Below are 16753 nucleotides of genomic sequence, written 5' to 3' on the forward strand. Positions count from 1 at the left end.
AGCTGTAATTACAGCAGTCCATCCCAGCAACCTTCCAGAATGAAGTGAGAGGCAGCCTCAAGTATCCCTATCATAGGATTTCTTTACTTAAGCTGCTAGACTCAATGGTTTCCTGCCTTCCAATATTTTCTGTGATGAAAAACATGATCAAGAGGGTGCCCCTCACCAACATCTAAGTGACTCTTTCACACATTTTTATCCAGGAGACATTTTTCATGATGTAGTTGAGGCTCAATACTTACATTACTCATGTTTGGAGTCAATTAAACCCATTTAAAGTACAACAGCAAGCCCTTGCAAGACCTAGGGTTTAGCGCCAGTGGTGCTTTGTAGATAATGTCACCACAAGCCAGGAGTCATTGCGGGGTGTGCAGTGTCACTGCACCTGGTAATTGAATGTTATGTTGTGTTGGAGCCATTCTGTTACTAAGAAACAGATACTCTTCAGCCAAATTGCATGGAGAAACAAAAATTGATTGTCAACAAATTTGTGGCTTGGATGTTATTACTCAGAATAAATTGCAAGGGGGAAAATGGCCTTTATGAGGGTGTTGATATATTTTTAATAGGAAATCTCCATCTCTGATAGAGTAGATTACAAATGTTTCTAAGGAAAAATGGTACAGTAGGTTTATCATATAAGCGCTTTCTGCTGGTTTTAGTAAATTGAGTTCCTTCAGTGCCAGGAAACTGATGGCATTTATAAACAAGAGACACAAACACCCTCTCTATCATTGAGATTTTAGGCCATTTACATACAGTGCCATCATTTTTAATTACTAGGAAAAATTACGTGCAAGAAAAACAACTATTAGAGCTCTGCTGTAGAGACAGAGAGGAAGAAATCATTCTCTTGAAATTTGTGTTTTTAATTCTTCGCTTTGAGTGTTGACCTAGCCATGAAGTGGTTTGTGTGGGCACAGTGGTCTTTGAACTTGTTCTTCCTTTCACTGGAGATTGGTTTAGGTCCAATAATTGCCGTAGGATATAGTTATGCAGGCTGGAGGGCCAGCAGAGCAAGCGGAGGGCAGTCAGGTGTTCCTGGGGTGAAGGCAGACAGCACTCTATTGCCCCGACTGTCCCCACTGTGGCACCACTTATCCTGTGTGTGCACTCCTCAGAGGAAATGGATGGAGAAGACAAGGTCCTAGTGGGGCAGTGAGGAGGCATCCCTGTCTCATCTCATGCCCAAGGGCTTGTCTGAATTGGAGCAAGAAAGAAAAGTCAAATGTGATGAAGGGTTGGAGAAACCCATCTGGAAAGTGAGCAGAGTGAGCAGGACCTTCCGGATCACTACTTGACTTGTCTGGACAAATACTGAAGGGAATTTAGGAACTTCCAACTCAGAAATGGCACTGAAGCTATGAGGTTCTTTCCCACTTCTGGGTACAGAGCAGGGAGTCACATCACATAAGCAGGCTGATGTAAATCTCATGACACCATGTCTGCCAGGCACACTCAGGACCTCTCTCTATAGTAGTTGAATAGGGCCTCCCATATAGAGCTTTATGAAGATGGATGAAGGGGTGTGTTGAGAGCAATTAGGGCTGCATTCTGGAGTGAGACACATAGATAGAGATGGAGACATATGTACACACACACACACACACACACTTATAAATATATATAAATAATTTATGAGATAGAATAATATATGCAGTAGGGGTAATTTATTAATATGCATGCAATACATGTTTACATGTAACATGTATTACTTCTTACATATATAATGTATGCAGTGTGTAATATATTAACATCACACATTATATTCATACACAAGACACAATACAATACTAATAATACAGCTCTATCATCAATACTATATTACATTAGATGTATGTGTTGCTCATGTATTTATTGAGACACACAAACAGATGTGCTGTCCAGTTGTGTCCCTTCTCAGGCAGTGAGTTCATGGCCCCATGGTTTGGGAGGAGCTCCTCTTCTGGCCCTGTCTGGACTGGGGGGCTTCTCTCAGGTTCTGCTGACCCTCCTCTGTGCTCCATGGCCACCTAGGCTGCAATTTGCTTCCCTGTAAGGCACTAATGACTAACTGCAGGATAGTACAGTCTCTGCTTAGGTGATTTGTATTTACGAATAGTCTTTGGTGATAGATTTTTCCAGAAACTCTGCTTCTAGAAGGCAGATGGGATGGTGCCAGCCCATAGAATGTGGAGACTTTTGCTCAGAGGTGGTGCTGGTTCTTCTATTCGTGTATGGTTACTTAAACTCAGGTCTTTGTCATTTTATTGTGTTCACTTGGGGCTACTCTTGAATGTCCTCTAGAAGTAAGTTCATTTTTTCCAAAATGAGTCCCATGATTAACCCAGGGCCTGCCCAGTCCCATATGTCATGTTCTCTGGGGGGCTATGAGATCCAGGTATCCCTGACTGGTGAGTGTGGGGAGTGCTGATGGGTTTGGACGAGGACTGTCTCCAGACAGCATTCACGATGGCACGGTGGCTTTGGTGCAGATGGGTTTAGTTTCCTCTGTTCCTGCCCTCTGGCCTGTTTGTCTCCTGCTGTCTTCACCAGGCATGGCCACCTCTGAGCTCTCTGAAGGCTCCGTAGGCCCTCCTCCTCTTCTCTGTGGTGGTCACACCACTCTCTCTGTGTTCGGTTCCATCAGTGGCTGGTATTTCTCTGGCTTCTCAGCTCCACTGGACCCTGTTTCACCCTCAGAGAGGCAGGTTGTATGCCAGAGTCTACTTTAGGAGCAGTGGGGCCTAGCTGGGGGTACACCAGCTGGGGCATCTCCTGTCTCCATCCTTGTGTGGTTTCATGGTTCTTTGCCTGTATGCAAAATGTTAGGAATATAATTTACTCAATAGGTAAAATTGCTCCTCAATGGAACATATTTTTATTAGCTATTGAAACAATGTTCCACAAATTCTCTATGTAATGTAATATTATTTCACTGGAAGCATGTTAATTTTAGGGTAAGAGACTGCAGAAGGATGACTGGTATTAATTTGTGATTTATCCATCTCTGGGAAAAATTAGGAAAATGGCCTTGTCTGTAGATTAGTTTAGGCTTATTTAATCTTCAGTCAAACAATCTCCCTGTATTAGTTTCCTGGGGCTGCCTTGACAAGTTAACACAGACTCGGGAGCTTGAAACGAGAGACATTTCTCTGTCACAGTGTCAACAGGGCCACACCTCCTCTGAGGCCTCCAAACACAAGGTACAAGGGGGCAGCCTTCCTTTCCACCCCCAGCTTTTGGGGGCTCCTCCCATTCCTTGGCCTGTGGTAGTGCCACACCACTCTCTGCCTCCATCATCTGGGTCTGGGTCTTCTTCTGTCTCTTATAGGAACATGTGTCATTGGATTTAAAGCCACCTGGTTAATCCAGGATGATCTTACCTTGGATCCTTAATGACCTTTGCAGAACCCCTTTTTCCAAATCAGCTCATAGCCCCGGGCTCCTGGCGAGCTTGTCTTTGGGGGAGACCACCCCTCTACCCACTGTAGTCCCTCTTCTTCTCGAGTTTTTTCCAAGGAGGTGCATTTTTTGTTTATTTTTAAACCTGCTCTGATTTCAATAATGTGTCTTTCAAGACAGAGGTTCTCAAATGGTAGTGCATGACCAGTAGCATCGGCCTCACCCGGGAACTTATTAGAAATGCCATTCCCCAGGCCTCATGCCAAACCTACTGAATAAGAAACTGGCCCTGTGGCTCTGGCATCTGTTTCAACAGGCCAGCCAGGGGATCTTGCTGCATCTCCACTGGGAACCAGTGCCTTCAGAGGGGACTCCCATTCTTCTTTAGTACCCTGACTTGCTGGGCTAATGGGGAGCTCACAGGCCACGGGGGCTGGATAGGCTCAGCTCTGCTCTCTCCCTCCCTTCATCTCTGGTGCAGAAGAGCTGTGAGCCCAGGGAAGTTCCTGATACCACACCCCTACCCCATCTTTTGGTGATAGCTAAAGGGCCGCTACTCTGGCCCGAGAAAGGGGAGTGGCTGCCCCCTTTGGTCCTTCTGGCAGAAGCAGTGTTTTCAATATTCTGCTCACAGGGCACTTTGGGGGTGTTATGGTTGAAGTATGTCCTTCACCCCCCAAATTCATATACTGAACCATTACCTCAGAATGTGACTTCATTTGGAGCTAAGGTGGTTGCAGATATAATTAGTTAACATGAGGCTGTGCTGGAGCAGGGTGGACTCCTCATCTGGTATGACTGCTGTCCTATAAAAAAGGGAAATTTGGACATATGTACACCCAGGGAGAACGCCATGTGAAGATGAAGGCAGAAATGTGATGCCGAAGATTGCCAGCAACCCCCTGGAACTAGGCGAGAGGCACAGAGCAGACTCTTCCTCAAGCCCTCAGTGAGGAACCCACTTGGCAACACCTCAGTCTTGGCCCTCCAGCCTCCAGAACGGTGAGACAGTACCTTCCTGAGTTGAAGTCCCCCTGGTCTGTGGTACTCGGTATGATAGCCTGAGGAAACTAAAACAAGGAACATTTAGGGTTAATTTTCTTTTGTGAGCTGGCCTGAGTTCTGAACAATTAACTTCAAAAGAACTTTTCGAGCACAACTCATTTGTCAGTTGGGAACTGCCTTACAGCAAAGCAAAAGCTCTCTGTCATGTTGACAATAATTTGGGACACGCAGTTCTCGGTTCCCAAGAGTGTTCGAGATGATATTTTTAGTGAGTTTTAAGTGATTGTAGTATCTTAAAACAGGTTGTCAAAAGAAAAATATGTTAGATTTTATAGCACTTTTGACCTTCTTCTTCTTCTTTATCTTTATTTTCCTTTGGAATTACCCTTTATAAACGTTTTTCCCTTAGAATTTTTCATTTATTCAGAACTACAAATCAACACAATTAGATACGAAGGACTCAGCTGAAAATAAAAGCAAATTAATGTATATGTTGAAGGAACATTTTGTGCAATTTTTCTCTTCCAATTAGCCCAATTAGTCAGTGACATCTAGGACTGGTCTTCCAGAAAGAATTACGGGCTTAAAGTCCAGTTCTCCACTTTAATGAGTTGTTCTGAGAGGGCCAGTCATCCTGCATAAATTGATAAGTACGAGATGTTCTGGGTAATAATTCTGAGTGTTTATGTTGCTCTTCCATTGTTCATTAACTTTTGTCAATTAAACTTAAGACTTTAAAAATTTGAAAGAAGTAACAATTCATTGGTTATATGAAACTGCCAAAAAAGGTTATAGTACTCTAACGTAGTACATTTTTCCTCCTATACCTCTTATTGTAGACTGTAATGCGTGTATGCACATGCATATATGCACAGTTCATGCATGCACACACACATGCACACTTCTTCCTTTTAATTCATAAGTGGGTGGGCAAGATTAACGAAAGCCAACAGAAGAGTCGTAGTCTCTGCAGTTGGCACTTGTTCAGCATACACCACGCTGCCTAGATTCTCCTCCTGAGAATAAGAATGTATCTGTTTCACTACCAGGAGAACTTGGAACTAAGAAATGATGATTATGCTCTTCTACGACCTGGTAGTTGGAGCTTGCCTTAATGAGTGGAAAAATACAAGGAAGCATCAAAGAACTACTTTGAAATGGTAACCAGGTGTCCAGCCCTTATTCACTCCTAGGTTCAAATTGAAGTCACATTGTCTCTTAGAGTGACATGACTTCAAACTTCCTCCCTGCAGTTGTCTGCCCCCCCCCCCTTAAATAGTCTCTTGCATATTTGGGGGACTTCTGTGGATTTGGGATCAAGCTCTTTTATGACCTTCCTCTCCAGTCTCATCTTCTTGGACTACTCCACAGTCCTGCTGCCAATGGCCCTCATGGGGAGTGCCCTCTGGTGGACACAGCCCCCCATCTTTTGGTGAAGGCTAAAGGGCCACTACTCAGTCTGAGAAAGGGGCATTACTGACCCCTTTTGCCTCTCTGCCTCCAACATAAATAAGCCCTTCTATTTAGAGCCCACAACACAGTTGAAATCAGTCTGCTTTGGTAAGGTTCTACTGAGTGTGTAAGGATAAAAGACAATTCAAACTGAATCATATATAATCTGGTTTTGCATCAGGTCACTTCATAGTTTTCCCTTGAAATAATGGGCGGGCACTCACTCCATATCTAAGGAACCAAAAGGATGTGTTTAAGACTTTCCCCCAAACAAATGAGCTATCCCCTAGCTTTCACCTCTTGAGAAAATTCTACAGTTCCAGAAATCTTAGAGACTAGTTTCAAATGGGCACCTTCTGACACCAATATCAAGAGCTGTATTTCACAGTCTGTGATCTTAACATAAATCTTGCTAGATAGGTTAAAGGTCAATTTATAATTTCCTGAAGCTAATCTGAATAAGAGAACATTTAAAGTTTTAGTTAGCCAGCCTATAAGTCAGGAATTTCAGGTTGTAGGTTCTAGGCTTGGTAGGTGCTCTTCTCCATGACACCTCCTGGGCATTTTAATGTTCACAAGTCCTACATCCGGAAGAGGAGGAGTGGTATACAAATTCTGCATGTGGGTGCTGCTTTACATTTCATAACAAAGCCATGTTATTCTCCCAATAATATGTACATGCTTCTTCCCTGGAAGAGTTCTTTTCCCTTCAGGAATAATCATGAGTCATTGTGTTAATGATGGTAACAGGCTCAAGAGGCTTCAGAGATGAGAGCCACAGTCCCTGCAATGACTCATGAAGTGACGGGGAAGGCAGATTTACAAACAAATGAGCATGACACAGAATAAACACCGTAATAGTGGGATTTGTGCAGTGCAATGGGAACACAGCATATGGTGGAATTCTGTCTGGTGAAGGGAAGACATTTTTTCTTTGTTTTAAATTAGGAAGATGAGTAGATTTTCCTAAAGTAAATTAGAGGGAAGACTTCCCTAACATGGAGAATATGAGCAAAAGCCTAGAAATATCTGACAAAGCAGACCACTCAGACGAGATTGGAAAGTAGAGAAAATGGAGCTGAGGCTGGAAAGATAAGCTAGGGCTATTTTCTGAGGGTCTTGAATGCCACGTTCAGGAAGGTTTGGCTTATTCTACAGGTGGTTCAAATTCTTGGGTATTTTTTTTTATGGGAGTTCAATTTCTCAACATATAGCATAACACCCAGTGCTCATCCCGCCAAGTGCCTCCCTCATTGCCCATCACCCAGTCATCCCCCCCCCACTTCCCCTTTCACTACCCCTTGTTCATTTCCCAGAGTTAGGAGTCTCTCATGTTTTGTCACCCTCACTGACATTTTCACTCATTTTCTCTCCTTTCCCTTTATTCCCTTTCACTAATTTTTATATTCCCCAAATGAATGAGACCATATAATGTGTGTCCTTCTCCAATTGACTTATTTCACTCAGCACAATACCCTCCAGTTCCATCCACATCGAAGCAAATAGTGGGTATTTGTCGTTTCTAATGGCTGAGGAATATTCCATTGTATACATAGACCACATCTTCTTTATCCATTCATCTTTCGATGGACACCGAGGCTCCTCCACAGTTTGGCTATTGTGGACATTGCTGCTATAAACATTGGGGTGCAGGTGTCCCAGCATTTCACTGCATCTGTATCTTTGGGGTAAATCCCCAACAGTGCAATTGCTGGGTCGTAGGGCAGGTCTATTTTTAACTCTTTGAGGAACCTCCACACAGTTTTCCAGAGTGCTTGTACCAGTTCACATTCCCACCAACAGTGCAAGAGGGTTCCCTTTTCTCCACATCCTCTCCAACATTTGTGGTTTCCTGCCTTGTTAATTTTCCCCATTCTCACTGGTGTGAGGTGGGATCTCATTGTTGATTTGTATTTCCCTGATGGCCAGTGATGCGGAGTATTTTCTCATGTGCTTGTTGGCCATGTCGATGTCTTCCTCTGTGAGATTTCTGTTCATGTCTTTTGCCCATTTCATGACTGGATTGTTTGTTTCTTTGCTGTTGAGTTTAATAAGTTCTTTATAGATCTTGGATACTAGCCCTTTATCTGATACGTCATTTACAAATATCTTCTCCCATTCTGTAGGTTGTCTTTGAGTTTTGTTGACTGTTTCTTTTGCTGTGCAGAAGCTTCTTATCTCAGTGAAGTCCCAATAGTTCATTTTTGCTTTTGTTTCTCTTGCCTTCATGGATGTATCTTGCAAGAAGTTGCTGTGGCCAAGTTCAAAAAGGGTGTTGCCTGTGTTCTCCTCTAGGATTTTGATGGAATCTTGTCTCACATTTAGATCTTTCATCCATTTTGAGTTTATCTTTGTGTATGGTGTAAGAGAATGGTCTAGTTTCATTCTTCTCCACGTGGATGTCCAATTTTCCTTGCACCATTTATTGAAGAGACTGTCTTTTTTCCAGTGGTTAGTCTTTCCTCCTTTATCGAATATTAGTTGACCATAAAGTTGAGGGTCCACTTTTGGATTCTGTTCCATTGATCTATGTGTCTGTTTTTGTGCCAGTACCACACTGTCTTGATGACCACAGCTTTGTAGTACAACCTGAAATCTGGCATTGTGATGCCCCCAGCTCTGCTTTTCTTTTTTAATATTCCCCTGGATATTCAGGGTCTTTTCTGATTCCACACAAATCTTAAGATGATTTGTTCCAACTCTCTGAAGAAAGTCCATGGTATTTTGATAGGGATTGCATTAAATGTGTAAATTGCCCTGGGTAACAGTGACATTTTCACAATATTAATTCTTCCAATCCATGAGCATGGAATATTTTTCCATCTCTTTGTGTCTTCTTCAATTTCTTTCAGAAGTGTTCTATAGTTTTTAGGGTATCTATCCTTTATCTCTTTGGTTAGGTTTATTCCTAGGTATCTTATGCTTTTGGGTGCAATTGTAAATGGGATTGACTCCTTAATTTCTCTTTCTTCAGTCTTATTGTTAGTGTATAGAAATGCCACTGATTTCTGTGCATTGATTTTGTATCCTGCCACACTGCCGAATTGCTGTATGAGTTCTAGCAATCTTAGGGTGGAGTCTTTTGGGTTTTATATGTACAGTATCATGTCATCTGCGAAGAGGGAGAGTTTGACTTAAATTCTTGGGTATTTGCACAAGATATGTGCTTCCTCTTTCAGGATGTAGAGATGTAGCTGAGAAGGGGCAGCAGGAAGGGCCACATGGATGGTTCTCTCTAATGCAGTAGGAATGGAAGTAAAATTGGGTTTCCTCATCAGAAAGCTGGATGTGTGGTACAGTGCTGAAGGCAATGGGGAGAAGCTAGTTCTTGTGTAGCTCTGGGTCATCAGTGTAGAAATGATAGGTAAACGTATGTGTTGTTACAAGTGGGTTGGCATAAATTCAAGGAGTAGTAATATTTATGAGGTTTCAAGAGGGAAACTATCATGGCAGAACTCAGGAGGGGGTGGTCAGAGATGGAGGGGTCAACTAACTGATGTGATAAGATGGGGGACGGTGGGGGTTTCAACAAAGAAGAAGGAATCAAATGTAGAAGAGGTCCAGAAATATAGTAGTAGAAAACCATGCACTGGATTTAGTGATTAAAGAACCAGAGGAAGTCTCTTTCTTGGTGGAATGATTTTGGGGAAGCGAAGAATTGCAGGGGTTGAGAACAAAAGGGCAGAGGAATGTTGAGGCTTCAATTGGAGACAATTATTTCATGAATATTTAATAGTGTGAATGAATATGTACTCAGGACTTGTGTCTATACTCATCAATTACTCTGAGCTAATTATGTGATCTGGACAACACAAGGATCCCTGCTCTGCCTCTTAAAATAACTTCCCTCCTTCAGTCTCTGACAGTAGGCATATCTCTGCTCATTAGCTGGGGTGTAGGCAGTAATTTTTAGTGTTTGAAATGGCAGTGGAATGTAGGAGAAGAAAAGCCTCTCCTAGAATTGTAAAAAACCTTATCCTTGGAGAGTGAAAAATCCACATGTAACTCTGATGTACTCCATATATTAGTTTGCTGGGGCGGCCATAACAAATTACCCAGAGTGGGTGGCTTAAACAACAGAGATTTAATTTCTCACCGTTTCAGAGGCCAGAATTCTGAAATTGAGGTGTCCCTGGGGTTGGTTCCTTCTGAGGAATGTCGGAAGCTCTTGTAGGTTCTCTCCTTGGCCTGTAGATATCCGTCTTCTTCCTGTGCTTTGCATGGCTGCCCCCTATTTGCTTGTGTATCTGTATCCAAATTTCTGCTTTGAAATAAGGACACCAGTCGCATAGGATTAGAATCACATTTGAAATAATCTCATTTTAATTTACTCTTTAAAGACACCATCTCCAAATACAGTCATACTCTGAGGTGCTGGGGTAGGACTGCATCATGAATTTGGGGGGCCATAATTCAGCCCATGGCACCCATCCCCTACAGTAATCTGTAATGTATTTGGGGGAGTTTGAGAAGCACTTAGAACCAGAGGCAGGGGATCCCTGGGTGGCGCAGCGGTTTAGCGCCTCCCTTTGGCCCAGGGCGCGATCCTGGAGACCGGGGATCGAATCCCACGTTGGGCTCCCGGTGCATGGAGCCTGCTTCTCCCTCTGCCTGTGTCTCTGCCTCTCTCTCTCTCTCTGTGTGACTATCATAAATAAATAAAAAAAAAAAAAAAAAAAAAAAAGAACCAGAGGCAGATTATCCACATGGGCCCAGAGAATGAGAGTGGAAGAAGAGGACGTTTCTGGTGTGGGAACTTCACCATCTTCTGGACAGGATATCCTGAGCAGCAGGCATGCTTTCATCTCTTTGAAAAGTTTTCTGTGTCCCTATGACTTGATGTTACTCTCCACAAAATCATTCTACCATCTTTTCTTGTTTTTCACTGCATGCTCATCAGTCTTTCGTTTATAACCTAACTGTCCATGTTGGAATTTTCGAAGAGGTGAGAATATGTTGACCAGAAGAGATAAGTCTCATGGTGAATAGAGTTCTTTTTTTTTTAAGGTTTTATTTTTAAGTAATCTCTATACCCAACAAGGGGTTCAAACCAACAACCCTGAGATCAAGAGTCACACTGTCTACTGACTGAGCCATCTAGGTGCCTCAGTAAAGAGTTCTTTTGATGTGAATTAAGAAACCATCATTCTTATTTATAGAGGAGCCTCTCAAAGACAGCGAGAGCCAGTCCCTGGGACACCTCTGATGCCTGGCAAAGCTGTGCATCAGGCACCTTCCTCAGTTCTTTTCTCCCAGGAAATTGGGCTCTACTTGGGCTTCTCAGGCAGCTTCTGTGGCTCTCTTCACTAAAAGTGCAACACTTGTCAATCCTTTTCATAAAGGATCTTGTGGGAAGACTTTGAACTGTTTGGTAAAATTAGATTTTTGGCTTGCTGTTGGCTTTGTGTTACCCATAGTCTGTCTCCTATTTCCACAGGTAATTGAAATGCAAAAGTAACTTGGCAATGTTACATTCCCCCATCAATCATTGTGTATTTCCATGGTCTTTTGTGGTTTTGTTACTTTATGGTGGCATCTCATCAGGCCAAGACCTCTCCCAAGAAATCATTTGTCATTAGAAAAAAAAAAAAGTAAAAAAAAAGAAAAAAAAAAAAAAAAGAAAAGAAAAAAGTCATTGTTATAGCCGCAGGGTGTCTGTGTGTACAGCGTGGCTATCACTGGAAATGCCTACATCCAGCATGGCCTTTCTTACCCTCCTCCAGAAGTGTTGATCGTAGGCTTCTTCTGCCCTGAGCAAGTGCAGTTTCCCTCACTCTCACTCATGCTTCCCTTTCTCATTTGCCTTAAGGGGTTCTTGTACCCTGAATGTGATATTTTTGTTCAATAAGCCTGACTCATAAATCCACTAGGAGTTATTAATGTTCTTATGACTTTTGCACCAGACAGTGGCTGTATCTTTGACCTGTGATTCAATAGATATGTTCTGAAGAGTGGAAAACTGGAATTGCAGAGGTGAAATATTTATATACTTTCCCTCATCCAAGATTTCAAGGACAAATAAGAAAATAAATACGTCCTGAAAAAAAGTCTAAAGGACAATGGATGTGAGCTACTTAAAGAGAATAAAGAAGCTAATAGGATGTCATTAATGATTAATTTGAAGAACTATAGGTACACGATTGTTTACATGCAATATATTAGTAAATTTTTGGATTTTTCATATTAAAATACTTTGGATTGCATCAGGCAGGGTTTTCCAGGGATGTGTGTGTGTGTGTGTGTGTGCGTGTGTGTGTGTGTGTATTGGAAGATGGTATTCAAAATCTGTAGTTCAAGTCTGAAGGCCATCAGGCTGGAGACCCACAAAAGAGCCGAGTTAAGTTATGAGTCTGAAGACTGTCATACTGCTAGAGAAGAGTGGATGTCACAATTCAAGTCTGAAGGTTATCTGCTGGAAGAATCATTTCTGGTTCCAAGAGGTCAGTCTTCTGCTCTGTTAAGGCTTCCACTGGTTGGATAAGGCCCACCTATATTATGGAGGGCAATCTGCTTTATTTGAAGTCCACCAATTTAAGTGGAAATGTAATAAAAAAACAAAAACAAAAACAAAAACAAAAACCAAGAACTCCACAGAAACATCTAAAATAATATTTGATCACATATCTGGGCACCATGTTAGAGCCAAGTTGACAAATAAAATTAACCATCATAGGAATATTCTCCAAAAGTATAAAAGTGTTTTGATTACATTTATATGGATAGTACCTTTTTAACTTTTGTTAGGCTGGTTGACTTCTCATGTATAAATAACAAAGAAGAGGAAGTCATAGGAGCCCATGGTCAGGTAGGATGGAGTCAGGGGGAATGATTCCCTTATAGTTAGTGATGTTTGAATCTTAGAACTCTTTTGAATCTGTATGTCCAGTATAAGTCCATGAAGCTTACACTGCTACATTTGTATGTGTGTTCAGCTTCAGCTAAGCCTTTAGAAAATTTTGGGTTGGATGCAAGGACACTTATTGGAAAGAATAACCAGTTGAGTGATGATACCATCTTATATCAGTTTGAACTGGAAAAAATGACATCATTCTAGAATCTGTAAGCCTCAACATTTTTATCAGTAATTTGAATGAAGATAGGCAGGTGTGATTATTATAATTCTTTGATGTGATAAATCTGGACTGGACAGTAGATAAATAAGATCATAAATAAGGGTCCAGGATAATGTGGAGAGATTCAAACATAGAACTGAATCTAAGGAGAAACTTGCAGGAGCACATTTGTGATCCTCTTCCTGGCTTCTTAAGCACTTCAGCAAACTGCAGGAAAGTGGGGTTGTGTCTTGGTAATGTGAGAAGTGTGAAAAACAGTTGGAGACTTGAGGTGAGAGTGGATTTGATGAATTTGCCAGAGCAAACTGGATGCATTGAAGGCTTGAGCTGAGTTTGCCTGTCAAGTAAGCATTGCCTACTGGGACAGTGCATTGTGCTCACCAGAAAGTCACAAAACAATTGGCCCCTTTGTTTAGTCATTAAATACTTAAATGACTTTGCTAAAAGGGGCCTCCATTTAAAAATTGCTAGAAAGTAGAGTGCTTGGTGAGATATTTCCCTATGCCCTTTCTCGTTACTGTCACATTATTTAGAAAACCAGCACTCAGAATTTGCTTCCACAGTGGAAGTCTTTATAGTATAAATCCATTTGTTATGGCAAATGGATCTCTATTAGTATATTTTAGCTTAAATCAATTATATAAGTGCTTCGTAAGAACATTTATTTTGCCCAATGTTTCACCAACATCAAGGATTTTAGAAAGTGTTTGATCTTTCCTTTCCTGACACTTTTTTTATAAGAGTGATGGGTTTACTAAAATTTACAGTGAAGCTAACCTGATTACTCTGAGCTATTTTTAAGAGGATTAGACTATTCGAGGGCGGATGGATTCTAATCCCATGACTAATGTTTTGGACAACATAGTACAATGCTTTTTGATTATGAAAATTGGTTAGTAACCATGTCAGTATGCTCCATCCTTTGCTGCTTATTACAAACTATACTAAAATGTTTCTGTTGGAACTTGGTTATAGATCAGCTCCATAGCCCTGAATTAATCACTGTGTAGTAGGGCAACCTGCCATGTTGCAGAAGGGATGTAGGGGTAAAGTTCTTTGGCTGTTGACAATTGTGGGTGACTCATTATAGCCAAGTGTTTCCCATTATTTAATCAAGGTTGAATGCAGAAAATGGAGTGGGGTGGTGGTGGTAATAATCATCCCAAAGGGATCTGGTCTTTGCCAGAATAGAATTAAGTGTCCAGGTTGAAGTTTCCAAATGGTTTTTTGCCTAAAACAAAACAGCTTATTTGAGTTTATTACCATCATTGTGCTAAAATTTACAATGGTTACAAGCTTTAATAAAGTGGTTAATTAACATCACTTCTCAAGCACAAAGGGTATCTCATGGATTTGGTAACCATGTCTGTGGACCCAAAGGCCTTTAGTCTGATAAAAGAAAATTTGGGGATATGTTTGTACCAAAGGAAATCTAGAAATGTGGTTTCATTACCAAAAGAGATTTTTCTGAGAGATGCTGAGGGAAGCAGAAGGCAAGAGAATCAAATATTTGAAATTGGGACTATATTGGTGAAAATAAGCTCATGCTCTGTCCCAACCCTTCCCTTCCCCTACTTGTTCCCCAAACCTGGTGGTTCCCTCACCATTATTTGCTAGTTTGGAGCACCACCAGGTAGCTCAAGCTGCACCATCAGAACATAAGGCATCATTCTTTATACCTTCATCTTGCATAGAATTTCTCTATGCCAACAACTGCTAAGTCCTACTGATTATATTTCTTAATAGCCGTTGTAGGAGTTCAGAATGAATTCCCCCAATATGTGCCACTTCAGCACGCAGATTATTTTGAACTGAAACAATCAAGGCCCAAAAGACTCAGGAAGAAACTTTGAGCTTCTCCCTGACTGCCTAAAAGAATTTAAATAGAAGACCAGCTCCAGGAAGAAAAAACTGTTGCCAAAGAGAACTACATTATAATATGAACCAGGGATGGTAAATAAGGAGGAACTTAGCTAGGCCTGTTTGGTCAAAGTCTTGTCTATGTCCCTTTGCTCTGTAGGGCCTAGCAAAAGTTTACTTACTAAACATTTACTCTTCTTTCCCTTTAAAGTTCCAGACCCCTGCCCCCTTCTCCTTAGTTCAGAATGACATATATACCTCATTTGGCCTCACTGTCTTTGGAATCGCTCATGTTTATGTGGATTACAAAATTCAATTTGATTTTTTTTCTCCCTGTTTACCTGTCTCATGTCATAATTCATAGACCAGCTAGAAGAAAAGTTTCCCTCCCCAGAGTCATCTACTTCTCTCCACCTCCACACTACCCTTTTGGGTGAAGCCACCATCATATAGAAACAGTAATCAAATCTGCCTCTCCAAATTCCCCTTAGATCCCTCAGTCTGTTCTTGATACTGCAGCAGAATTGTGTTTTATTTGACAGAGAGAGAGAGAGAGAGAGAGAGAGTGATAGAGCACAAGAGCAGAGTGGTAGGTAGAGGGAAGGGAGAAACAGACTCTTAGCTGAGCAGGGAGCCTGCTGTGGTGCTCCATTCCAGACCCTGGGATCATGACCCAAATGGAAGGCAGATGCTTAGCCAACTGAGCTACCTGGGCACCCCCCAGAGTTATGTTTTTAAGATGCAAATTTGATCATATCCCACCTCCCTCCACCCCCCCAAACCACTTGATGGCTCCCCATTGCTGTTAAGATGAAATCCCAAATCCTGACTGTGACCTGATGTGGAAAACAAAGGCAGAAGAAAAATGATTAAGTTTTCTTCCTACCTATAGCCCATTGACAAGTCCTTGAAACAGGCAGAGTGGCCTTCCTCTGGAGACTTTGCCCTCTTTGGTAAGGGCAAAAGGCAATCTTAGTCCAACCCCCAGGATCCTGTGAGTCTCCTTTAACATATAAACATTCCTTTGGAAACATCCTTTATCTTTACCCCACCAAGGTACAGTGTTGGCAATCATCCCCCTAGCAGATGGCTCACCGATATACATCTGAAGGGTCTCATAACTGAGATTTTACTAAATAAATGACCTTTTCAAACAATACCTACACCCCCTAGGATCCTGGAAACTTTGCTTCCAAAATATCTGGGAGGCTTATGCTCTCTCTAACCCCTTCTAATGCATCAATCCTTATGACCCCGGTGCAGCTCTTTCTGCCCATGGGTCTTGTCCCTGTGCTTTAATAAAACCACCTTTTTGCACTGAAGATATTTCAAGAATTCTTTCTTGGCTGTTGGCTTCGAACCCTGACATCTTTCCTACATTGTGTGCCATGGACCCCCTGTTACCTAGGCCAGTGTACTCCTGTAGCTTCTCCCTCCTTTGCTCTTATTCTCTGTGCTTCATGCTACCCTTCCTTGGGTTTCTTGAACTGAGGCCTTCCAGCTCAGAGCTTCCATGCACATGGCCTCTGGTTGAATTATCCTCTTCCTGCTTCCACCTTCTGAACTTTTACCGTGCTGACACTTACTCATGTCTCAGCTCTCTCGGTGACTGTAGCTCCCCAAACTAGTCTTTCCCAACTCTGCGGGTTTGGGTTGGATCTCCCAGCCATCTGCCCACATAGCATCCAGTACTTTTCCTTTGTGCATCATTGTGATGAAATCAGTATTTAACTACCTGTTTGGGGGTGTGATCCCTGTCTGGGGATGGAGTCCTACATCGGGTTCCCCGCAGGGAGCCTGCTTCTCCCTCTGTCTGTCTCTGCCTCTGTGTGTGTGTCTCTCATGAATAAATAAACAACAACAACAAAAAATCTTTAACTACCTGTTTGGTGTCTCTCACCAGCAAAACTATAAGTTCCCTGGAGACAGGTACTGTATCTGCTACATCTTCTCTATACCAGAGGTTTGCTTGGTGCCCA

General features: G+C 42.0%; 1 long non-coding RNA gene across 1 annotated transcript; it reads right to left on the reverse strand.

Annotated features, from left to right (window-relative positions):
* Positions 1–1780: 1780 nt before the first annotated feature.
* On the reverse strand, positions 1781–16442 carry LOC144302328 (uncharacterized). The gene is made up of 4 exons (XR_013369176.1): positions 16361–16442; positions 4399–4454; positions 4086–4190; positions 1781–2793 (listed from the first exon to the last, which is right to left on the reverse strand). It is a non-coding gene; the product is annotated as an uncharacterized LOC144302328 (long non-coding RNA).
* Positions 16443–16753: the final 311 nt, after the last annotated feature.

Source organism: Canis aureus, chromosome 31 (assembly GCF_053574225.1).
Source record: "Canis aureus isolate CA01 chromosome 31, VMU_Caureus_v.1.0, whole genome shotgun sequence".
Classification (NCBI taxonomy): Eukaryota; Metazoa; Chordata; class Mammalia; order Carnivora; family Canidae; genus Canis; species Canis aureus.